Source organism: Sus scrofa, chromosome 14, assembly GCF_000003025.6.
Source record: "Sus scrofa isolate TJ Tabasco breed Duroc chromosome 14, Sscrofa11.1, whole genome shotgun sequence".
Classification (NCBI taxonomy): Eukaryota; Metazoa; Chordata; class Mammalia; order Artiodactyla; family Suidae; genus Sus; species Sus scrofa.
In genome coordinates this window covers 99,131,886-99,144,112 of record NC_010456.5, presented here as the reverse complement: position 1 = coordinate 99,144,112, position 12,227 = coordinate 99,131,886, and the positions used below count along the sequence as shown (strand labels likewise).

General features: G+C 40.2%; 1 protein-coding gene across 1 annotated transcript in view; it reads left to right on the top strand.

Moving 5' to 3' along the window:
• ASAH2 (N-acylsphingosine amidohydrolase 2) overlaps positions 2,739–12,227 on the top strand; it is a 123,264-nt gene continuing 113,775 nt past the window's right edge. The window contains exons 1-2 of the mRNA XM_021072693.1: positions 2,739–3,934; positions 9,161–9,238. The gene's annotated coding sequence lies outside the window, so the exon portion shown is untranslated. The remainder of the gene's footprint in view (positions 3,935–9,160; positions 9,239–12,227) is intronic.

Genomic DNA, 12,227 nt, shown 5'->3' with positions numbered 1-12,227 from the left:
GAGGTAGCCAACCCAGAGTCCCCTCCCAGCCCTTTGATGGTGCAGAACCACATGTATTTTGATGCTGTCTTGTTAGGTGCATACACATTAGGATTATTATAGCATCTTGAAGAATGGAAGGCTTTATTATGTCTTCCATCACCTCTCTCTCTATTCCTGGTAATCTTCCTTGTTGCAAAGACTGCTTTATCTGAAATTAAGAAAACTGCTTTCTTTTGATTAGTGTTAGCATGATAAATCTTTCTCTACCCTCTATCTTTAACCTCTTTGGGTCTTTAAAGTAGATTTGTTATAGTCAGCATATAGTGATGTCTTGTTTTTAATCTATTTTGACAATCTCTGTCTTTTAATTGCTCTGTTTAGACCTTTCACGTCAAAACTATAGTAGAAATATATATTTGAATCGACGTCTACCATGTTTATAACTCTATTCTGTGACATTTGTTCTGTCATTTTCTTCCTTTTCTGCCTTCCTCTGGTTTTGAGCACCATGTTATTATTCAATTTTATCTCTCCTCTTAGCATATCAATTGTATTTCTTTTTTTGATAAATTTATATACTTCAAACAAAGCTGGAAAAAAAAAAAAAGACAGAGGTTGCCCAAATTATCATATACATTCTTACCTAATCTAAGCTTGCTTCAAATAACACTGTACTATTTCAAGTGTACTGCTGGCACCTAATAACAGTGCATTCCCAGTTCTTCCCAGCTCTTAGTACATTGTTGTCATTCATTTCACTGATCTATATGCTGTAGTCACCAAATACTTTGTTACCATTGTTACTGTAAACAAGCAGTTATATTTTAGATCAATTAAGAATAAGAAAAAAGATTTAATATTTAGCTTCATTTAATTCTTATCTGGTGCTTTTCTTTCTGTAGACCCAACCTTCTAACCTATACCATTTCTCTGCTGCCTAAAAAAACTCCCCATTCCTTGCAGGGAGGGTTGGCTGGTGATGAATTCTCTGTTTTTGTTGGTCTGAGAAAGTTTTTGAGGGATAATTTTGCTGGATATGGAATTCTAGATTTTTTTTTTTCTTCCTTTCAACATGAACAGTGTCACTCCATTATCTTCCTGCTTTCATAGTTTCTCACAAGAAGTTGGGTGTAATTTTATTCTTGTTCCTCTATAGGTAATATGTTCTCTTTCTCTAGCTTTTTCAAAATCTTTGTATTCACTCTTCTAAAGATTGACTATGATATGCCTAGGTGTAGATTTATTTGTTCATTTGTTTGTTTGTTCATTTGTTTTTTGGTGTTTTGTGCCTCCTTGATCTGGAGTTTGGGGTTTGTTATTAAGTTTGGAAAGTTTTAAGTCATTGTTACTTCCCATTTTTCATGTGTTACACATTTTGAAGTTGGCCCACTGTTCTTGGATATTCCATTTTTTCATTCTTTTTTCTTCTTATATTTCACTTTGGAAGGTTTCTATGGACACCTCTTCAAGCTCACAGATTCTCTCCTTTGCCATGTCCAATCTATTGATGAGGGCATCAAAGGCATTCTTCATATCTGTTTCAATAATTTTGATTTCTAGCATTTCCTTTTGACTCTTAGAATTTTTTTGGCCACACTCACAGCATATGGAAGTTCTTGGGCCAGGGATCAAACTCAAGCCACAGCAGCAACTTGAGCTGCTGCAGTAACATCAGATCCTTAACCTGCTGTGACATAAGAGAACTCCTTGACTCTTAGAATTTTTAATCTCTCTGCTTATGTCACCTATCCCTTGCATGTTTTTTACTTTTCTACAAGAGCCCACAACATATTAATCAAATTCTTTGGTAATTCCAACATCAGTGTCATATCTGAGTCTCTTTCTGATGCTTGCTTTATATCTTTGGACTGGGGTTTTTTTAAATGCCTTTTGGCATGCTTTGTCCTTTTTTTTTGTTTTTTAAAGATGAACATTTCATATTGGTTAATAGGAACTGAGGTAATCAGGCCTTTAATGTGATGATTTATGTTACTCTGTCTAGGAGTTAGACTGTACTTAAAGCTTGCTGTAGCTGTTGGTGCCAGAGGTTCCAAATGTTTCTAGCGTACTTGTTTTTATCCCTCATTTGATTTTGAACTTCCCTAAGTAATCATCCTTGGAGAGAGTCTGTGACTTGCAGCTCTTTGAGATGTAATTCACTGGTTTTTTTATAGTGGAGCCCTATTGGTTTGGTGGTAAGATGTGCCACCACACCAATCTGGGTAAGATGTAGGGTAGAGAATGTTCTAAAACCTTCTGATTAAATCTCAGTCTTTAGTGGGCCTGTGTCTGCAGCCTTGACATTCAGGGCATTACACTCCCTGTCTCATCCCTATTCCTTTCCCTGACACCAGCATTTCCTATATATCTCCTTGAAACCTTGACCTCTGTTGACTATTTCCTCCTTAGGTCAGATGGGAAGGGTAGAAGCAGCTGAAGTAGAAGGAGCAGCCCCGGAGTTCCCGTCGTGGCTCAGTAGTTAACGAACCCGACTAGGAACCATGAGGTTGCGGGTTCGGTCCCTGCCCTTGCTCAGTGGGTTAACGATCTGGCGTTGCCGTGAGCTGTGGTGTAGGTTGCAGACGCGGTTCGCATCCAGGGTTGCTGTGGCTCTGGCGTAGGCTGGTGGCTACAGCTCCGATTCAACCCCTAGCCTAGGAACTTCCATGTGCCGCGAGAGCGGCCCAAGAAAATGGCAAAAAGACAAAAAAAAAAAAAAAAAAAAAAGAAGGAGCAGCCCCCAGGAGTTTCTCTCACATTACCCTACATGCCACCTTCATGATTTGTCAAAGTTACCATGTAAGTGTTCCTACAAGTTTATGGCTATGGAGGCTTCAGCTCCATATAAGCAGATCTCATTGGAGACTTTAGATGCCCCATCCAGAATTGTTTAATCATTTGCTTCTCATTTCTTTTGGTAAGTACTTTTTTTTTTTTTTTTTTAGCTTGGAGTAAAGTAAGTTCTAAATATTTTTACTTGGTGATCCAAAGACTTTTTTCCAGTATGAGTAGGAAATAGCAAGGGTGGTTGTTCTTTTATTCTTTTAGGTATCCCAATCCATTAGAGAACCTCAACCAGGATTTTATACTTACCTTTCCTTCCCACCTAGAGCTTTGTTTACTCCTCTCTCCTCAATCCTCTCCAGTGCTTGGAGAGATGAAGTAAGTCATGTTTAAATAATAAACCCAGTGTAGTTCCTAAAAGGACACGGATCATTTAGGTCATTGTTAGAGTAATCTAACCTAGAAACATCCTTATCCCAATAAGCTTCTCTAGTTCATACTTTCTCAACACTTAACAATGTGACCATTTACCTCTGTGTCATTTGGAATGAAGACTACAGTGGATTGTGTAAGGAACTGCTTGTTTGTGGGAAACAAAAAGACTTGGGGAGTAGATGTAGAGGAAAATAAGGTTCAGAGGAAATACCTTCTCTCAGGGAAGTAAGATAAGCATTTTTCTGCTTAACTTTATATTAAGTACTTGATAAAAGTTTGACAGTTGAAAGTCAATTAATGAATGGCACCATTGTTTTGTAAAGAATGAGAGTAATTATCTAGGGAGGGAAGAGAAACTCCTGGAGAAGATAGAGGAAGTAGGGCATACCCACAGGGGCATGGATCAGGGCCTCACCTGCGTTCAAATCCCAACTCTGCTGCTTATAGGCACTTGGCCCCTCGGTCAATTTTCTCTGAGCCTCAGTTTCCTCATTTGTAAAGTAGGGATGGTTTTACTTATGTGGTGGTGTAATGTAGGGCAGTGATGAGGCCTGCATACAAATTAAGAGCTCAGTAAACAATCATTGTCATTCTACAGAGGAAAATGAGAGAGATGAAAAGAAGACCCCTGTGGAGGCAAGGAAGAAGTCCCAGTCAATGAAAAGACTGGCCCCTGGCAGAAAGAGGCTGGATAAAAACCAAGCCCAGTCACAGCTTTTATTTGGACTTCTGAGTGAGTATATATTATTAGTAGTTTGCACCTATTTACATCTCATTACCTTGGGGGAAATACTTCCTCTAGCTTCTGAACATCTGACGTGCATGCACAGTGGTTGCTGGAGAACTGGTCAGCTCTGAATTAGCATGACACAGTCTTCTTTGGTGGTGAGCCAAGGTGGCGATGAAGCAGAAACATGCATGGTTACCATGATTTATTAATACATGGAGTCTGCTTACCAGGCCAGCTCTGTGTTGTCACATAGAGGAAGTGGTATTGTTTGAATTGCTTTCTGCTAATTGTTATTTATCTGCATGAGAGGGGAGGGGTTAAGGAGGTTTCAGCCAAGGCAGTCTGTCTTTTATGCATTCTCTTTTTTTTTTTTTTTTTTTTGCTATTTCTTTGGGCCGCTCCTGCGGCATATGGAGGTTCCCAGGCTAGGGGTCGAATCGGAGCTGTAGCCACCAGCCTACGCCAGAGCCACAGCAACGCGAGATCCGAGCCGCGTCTGCAACCTACATCACAGCTCACGGCAACGCCAGATCGTTAACCCACTGAGCAAGGGCAGGGACCGAACCCGCAACCTCATGGTTCCTAGTCGGATTCGTTAACCACTGTGCCACGACGGGAACTCCATGCATTCTCTTTTTAATGAAGAGCCTGTGACCACGGAAAGGCATATAACAAGTTTCCCACTGGGTTGAGCACCAATACTTCCTGATATTTTGGGATGTTTCAGGGGAAAAAAAAAGTCATTTTGGAGAAAGCATGATCTGACTTTAAATGAATATTTGTTTTGAAGTTGTCTTTGAAATCATTGGCTTTGAGTTTTAAAAGACCACAGTCAAGCCACTGACATGCTTATGGGAAATATGTTCTTTACAAGCCTTCTTGGTCAAGAGAGTCTGTTGACCTCTGGTTGGTCTTAGGCTATGACAGGGGCCCCTGGCAGGGATAAGACCTGAGGAGACAGTGTGTGTGTAGCACAAACTTCCTTTTCACAGCAGGCAACGTTACAACTGCTTCAGTCAGCCTTGCAGACTCCATACCAGAGGCGGGCTGATGAATTTGCAGGTGTTTGCTAGCTCTGTTTCTCCATACGCTCTGGGGATGAACAAACATGTAAAAGCAAGAGGCTTGAGAAGAATCATGTCCAATCAGTGATACGGGCACATGTCTGCTTTGGAAGCTTCGCTAGCCCTGGATTCTGAGGCACATTTCTGAGCTCATGAGCTGATGCCAGATGACTCCACAGAGCTCAACCTCCCCTCCCCTGCCGCTTACAGTGGCCACTCAGAGCCCTCAGGGCCGAGTGGCTGCCTAATGAGGTTTTCCCTGTGGCTCCAATTTCCTGAGAGCTGACAGATGCCACTGCAGGAGGCAGAGGAATTGAAACCAGGAATAGAGCCAGCAGGTCTTGTTCCTTCTTCTTGCACAATCCTCGGCACCAATCGCTCCCAACACAGAGCAAGAGTTGCTCTTGGGGGTGAGGTGGCGATATGGTTCTTCCTGCAGGAGAGAAAATGTCAACGTATTCAGCACATATAACCCCCAGTGCCATGAACATTCATGCAAGTGTGAATTCAAACAAAAAGTCACCAAAATTAGACTGGAAGGTATCTGAAATGTCACTTTAACACATGGAGAGTATGGAGAACTGTGACAATCTGGCTTCCTGTAGATCTGGGCTATCGAAACTGGCTTAATGTCTCGAGATATTCAGGGCTTAATCACCAATTAAAATCAGTAACAACAGTGAATTTGCTCAGGCCCTAGGAAATCCATTTTCTTCTTGAGAATGAAGGGGGCCCAAATCCAGGTCTTTTTCATTTGACAAAAGTGATAAGGAATTGATGGCAATCTTCCCACTGCTAAAAGGAGGTCAGAGCTGGAAAGGCAGCCAAGCTCACTCGAAAGACCTGCTGGTTTCTGTTCTGATTTAGAGCAGCTGGTCGCATACGCTCAGGTTTGAAGGGGAAATGAGCTAGTGGAATTGGGGCTGAAGCCCAGGGGACAAGTGACTGGGCGGTGGCCCCTGGAGGGCAGGGGAATATTGGTAGCAGAGCATACACTGTTCGTTCTCCATTTCCCAGTTTTCCCTTCCCTTTCATTTGGGTTTTGGTAGGGAAAAAAATCTAAGTTAGGAAACACACACACACACACACATGCAAATCCAGCATTCGTATCTGCATATTGAAGGCTCTGATAAACCCTTCCCACAGAGAAAACTATTTAAATTTCATTAAACTAATGTTTTCCAAATTTATTTGACCATGAAACCCTTTTTATACAAACCCTTTTCCCACTAACATTTTATCATGAAAAATTTTAAGTGTACCTGAAATTGATAAAAATTTCACATTGAGAGTTTCCTGTAGGCACCACCCATTTTCTACCATCATTTTTTAACTTGCTACCTCACATATCAACCCCTTTGTCTATCTTTTTAACCTATCAATTACTGCAAAAATCCCTTTGCAGATATCATTTTGCTTCTGCCTAAATACTTTGACATTTGTATCATTAGCTAAAATTCAAAATTTGTTCATTTTTTATGGTAATATTTATAAATGAAGAAATACCCAAAACGTAAGTGGATATTTATCGGTTTGACAAATGCATGGACCTGTCAAACCTCTATAAGCATGGAGAACATTATTGTCTCCCCAGAAACTTCCTTTATGCCCCTTCCCAGTCACTCCTGGCCAGCTTTCACCCTACCACCCCCAGAAACAAATACCCACTGTATATACCCCTTTATCCACTATTGATTTTTTTTTCCCACCATTTACTATGTATGTACTCTTTGTGTGTGGTTTATTTCACTCTACATAATATTTTTAGATTCATTCATGTTGTCATGGTTATTGGTCATTTATTCCTTTTAATTAGTGAGTAGTATTTTATGGAATAGATGTACCACAGTTTGTTTATCCACTCTTCTATAGATTGATACATAGACTCTTCCCAAACTTTGGATATTATGAAAAGGTAGCTAAGAATATTTTTTATATGTTTTCTGTATGTGTCTACATGTTCATATACGTACAGGCATACCTTGTTTTACTGTGTTTCACTTTGTGGTGTTTTGCACATACTGCGTTTTTCCAGGCTGAAGGTTTGTGGCACTCCTGAACTAACAAGTATTGACACCATTTTCCAACAGCATATGCATGCTCACTTCTTGCCTCTGTGTCACATTTTGGTAATTCCTGCAACATTTCAAACTCTCCACCAGCAAAAAGAATATGATTTGCTGATGGCTCAGATGATGGTTAGCACTTTTTAGCAATTAAAGTATTTTAAAATTATGGTATATACATCATTTTTTTAATCTGTTTTAATATTTTGTTGGAGTATAGCTGATTTCCAACATTGTGTTAATTTCAGGTGGACACCAAAGTGAATAATTTATATATATATATATATTTCTCCATTCTCTTTCAGATTCTTTTCCCATATGGGTTATTACAGAATATTGAATTAATTTCCCTGTACTATACATAACGTCCTTCTCAGCTAATTTATATATCGTGGTGTGTATATATTAATCCCAAACTTCTAATTTATCCATTCCCCTGACGTTTTCCTTTCAATAATACTAAGTTTGAGCTCAAAATCAATCTTACTTTATATACATTTGTTTAGATATAACATTGCACTCTTGAAAGACTACAGTATAGTGTAAATATAACTCTTAAAGCATTGGGAAACCAAAAAATTCATGCGACTGCTTTACTGCTGTGATCTGGAATTAAACCCACAGTTTCTCCCAGCTATGCCTGCAAGTTTATGTTTCTGTTTCTCATGGATAAATAGCCAGGTGCAGGAACTCTGGGTCAAGGTAGATATGTGTTTGATTTTTTTTTTTTTTTTTTTTTTTTGTCTTTTTAGGACTGCACCCTTGGCATATGATGTACCCAGGTTAGGGGTGGAATCAGAGCTGCAGCTGCTGGTCTACATCATAGCCACAGCAAGGCCAGATCCGAGCTGTCTGCAGCCTACACCAGAGCTCACAGCAATGCCAGAACCTTAACCCACTGAGTGATGCCAGGGATCGAACCTACGTCCTCATGGATACTAGTCAGGTTTGCTACCGCTGAGCCACAATGGGGACTCCTGATGTGTGTTTGATTTTATAAGAAATTATCAGACCTACTCTTAGAAATTTTTCTTGCTCTTAAAAAGAGATCCCATGGATGAAATTAGTCCCTTCCTCTTGGCAAGATTTTGTCTAGATATAATGCCCAGAATTTCTACAGCTCTTAAGACAGAACTGACGAACAGAGTATCATTGAGGAACTGGGTCCTAATGAAATAATTGGGTATTGAAGCAGCCAATTTGAGCTGCCCTCCGTGGAATTGTTATGTGAATGAATAATGTTCCTTATTATTTAAGTCATTTTGAATGAGAGATGCTTTAAAAAAATTGAACAGAGTGAATATATTTTTAGAAAATTGACCATAGTATTTCATACAGACAGAAAAGTTTGCACAGTTTCACAAAGTGAACATACCTAAGTAGCTGGCCTCCAGATGGAGAAGCAGCATGACCGGTATTGGGAGCCTCTAAGAACTGGAGCTGTATCACACACTATCAAAATTAGATGTGAAAAAATAAAATTAGAGGCTCAGGAGAGTTCACTGGTGAATTCAATCCTACCAAATGTTTCAGGAAGAAACTATATCAACGCTCTACAAAAATGAAGTTAGCCTTTTCCATTAGAAACCCCTCACTCCTCAAGTCCTCTGCCCTGGCTTCTCTTTCTTCCTCAAACCTCTTCTTGCAGCCTCTCCGTCAGTGCAGGTTTCTCTTCTGCAGTGTCTCTCCAAGTTCCTCTCAGTTTGCACCCTTCATTCAACAAGGCAAAAACCTTATCATTAGCTAAAACTGTAATCACTGAGTTGTCCTAAGTTGTCCTGGGTGTGGGATGAAGTTGGGGAGGAGGCGAATCTATGATAAAGTAACCCAGCAAAGTGCTTGTTGTCACCATCGAACATGAAAAACCAGGGGTCAGAAAATGCGTTGTGTCACTTACCTGGTATGTGATTTTGGACACATGGCTACTTGAGCCTCAGGTGTGATTTTAGTCATGAATGTTGTAGATTAATGGTAGCTACTTCACAGGGCTCTGTTGAAGATTGAATGTAATGGGCTTACATGTGTTTAGCCGGGATGATAGCAGGGGTCATATTCTGGGGTTCATGGAATAACTTCTTTCCCGTTTTCACCCTAAGCAGGAAGGGATTCTCTCCAGCAAACACTGTCAGCTGAAGGACTGAAGAACGCTGTCTCAGAGAGGCCACATGCAGACTCAGGTGAGGCCGCATGCTGGGGTTTGGGGTTTCTTAGGAGAGAAAGTATATTCTTTTCCAGAAATAAATCAAACCATAAGAACTGCAATTAGAGTAAACTTGGAATAATTATGGGTGATCACGGATGCGAATAATTTACAAATGCTATTTTTGGCCTTTGATATAGAACCCACCACCCCTGAATGTAGCTCATGTAAAAAAAAAAAAAAAATGTGCTGGATCACAGAAGACAATTAGCCAACTGTAAATGAGTAAGATTTTGGATGGATCAGAACAGACTTAATGGATAAGGCTTCTCAGACACTGACCTTTAGAGATACTTAAATTAATTGGATATTAAATTATACACCAGTATTTCCCAACGTTCATCCACTAGTGTATAGCTGACATGATTTTTCCCCATAACTATTTATCACTTTTACTATTATTTAATTTACATTTTTCTTGCAATAAATTCCTTAGAAGTTGCTTTAGGCTGACTCTGTATTTCTAATCCTCATCAAAACTAATTCATAACTATCAAAAGAGTCCACTTTGTACCATCTAAAAACCTATCACCCTTTGGGATATACTTTTGTCTATCATTGCCTTTGCAGATATTAGCTCACTTCTGACCAATTTCTGCAAGTCATTTTCATAAGGTCTTGAGCTAAAGAATCCCTCCAGAATAATTTTGCAGATACCCAATGTTTGATTCTCTTTATTCAAACCTAATTCTTTCCTGTCCTTCCACATCTCAGCAGAGGTCAGCTCCACTCTACCAGGTCTTCAGGACTCCTATGTTCTCGCTCAGTCTTCTAAACCCAACAGGAGATCCTTTAAAACACATCCATGTTATGACTACCTCACATCATCTGCACTTCCAGCCTTCTAGTCTAAGGCTCTTGTTTGGATATTGGAAAAGCCTTCAAATTGTTCTGCTTCTAAAACTTGCCTCTCTGTGGTGTGTGCTTTCTCATAGAATACAGGTAATAGATAACAGAGGAAGTTGTCTAAAGGCCAGATCATGCTACTGCTCTGCTCGAAAATCTCTAATCACTTCCCATCTAATTTGGAGAAAAATCTAAAGACCTTACCAGATGCCCAAGGCCCTTCCTGACCTTCACCCAACACACCTTAACCATCTTTCCACTTGCTCCTTCTCTTGCTCTCTCTGCTCATGCACCCTGGCCAACTTCCTTCATTCCATCAAGCACGCTCTTTTCCGGGGACCTTTATATTTGCTACTCTTTTTTGCTGGAATACTTCTCCCCGAGATGTAAGTAAGTATGACTTCTAATTTCTTCCCATTTCCTTCAGGTGTCTCTTGAAATATCACCTTATCAGAGAGGACCCTTCTCTGATATATACTATATGAAACATCCTTCTCTCACTTCTTGTTTTACTTTATTCTTCTTCTTAGTGGTTATAACCTAATAAATTATATTTAACTGTTTGTTTGGCTTTATCCACTAATAATGGAAACATCATGAAAAGGACTTTGCCTTGTTCACTGCTCTATTAGAGGGCCTAAAAAATTGTCTGGTAAATAGTAGGCACTTAGGAAATATATGAATAAATGCTGGATTGGATAACTGCAAGCTAACATTTACAGTCAAGATTCACATTCCCACAAGAACAGAACCAGGTAGCAAGTACCACCTCCCCTAGCCCCTGCCCCTCCCCCTTACAGTCACAGCTATGATTCATGTTATATGGGTAGTGTTCTTATCAATAACAAATCCATTCACTATTGTATAAAGTGCTATAAAGAATGAAATGAAAGGATCCTGGACTCCAGGGAGAGTAAGACAACTCCATATTTTTTTAAATTAGCTCAAGATCAGAATTATAAAAGATCAGACAACTCATAAATTTAAGTGGGTAGAATGCTCAGAGAAATCTTCTTGAGAAATGTGGAGTCTGTCTTAGGCCCTGAGGGAGGGCATTCCAGTTATGTTTGCTACATAACAACTCCAAACATAGTGACTTAAGATGACAACTGTTTTATTATGGCTGATAGTTTTGTGGGCCAGGAATTTGGGGAGACCATGGCTGGGTGATACTTCTGTTCTGTGTGGCATGGCTGGGATTCACTCCATGGTATTCAGCTGGTGGATGGACTAGTTTAGAGTTTAACACTGATTTACTTGCATATCCAGTACCTTCATGGCACTGTCTAGAAGGAGCTCAGTTGAAACTGTGACTGAAGCTTCTGTCCCATTCTTTCCAGTATTTCAGCTTCAGGATTTCCAGACCTTTTACATGTCAAAAGCATGACCATAGGCCCAAGAAATGGAGTCACTTATGCTAAGCCCCACGTCACTGAACAGACTTTTTTTTTTTTTTTTTGTCTTTTAGGGCCATACCAGTGACACAGGGAGGTTCCCAGGTTAGGTATCCAATTAGAGCTGCAGCCTCTGGCCTATGCCACAGCCACAGCAACGCAGGATCTGAGCCACGTCTGCAACCTATACCACAACTCACGGCAACACCAGATCCTTAACCCACTGAGTGAGGCCAGGGATCAAACCCACATCCTCATGGATGCTAGTCGGGTTTGCCAACCACTGAGCCACGATGGGAACTCCTGAACTGACTTTTAACTTATAGTTTTGCTCTACTAGAAATGGAATCTTAAACCAGTTAATCAGAAATTGCCCCATCAGCACTAGTTAGGTAAATTTCCTGATGGACACTACCATTCCCTGAAGGAGAGTAACCTGGCAGTAACTAACCTGGTTTTTGGCCTCTTTCTTGTTCCAGCTCCCTCTGCTTGTAAAAGCCTTTCACTCTGTACAGCTTTTTGGAGCTCCTTCCTATCTGCTAGATGGGATGGTACCTGACTCATGAATCATTGAATGAAGCTAGTAAGATTTTTACAATGTACTCAATTGAATTTTGCCTTTTAACAGTTCCAAGAGTAAGTGTTCCAGGAATCATGGATACTGCACGACTTTTTGTGACCTGGCATCAGAAATCACATGGCTTCACTTCTACAATCCCTATTGTC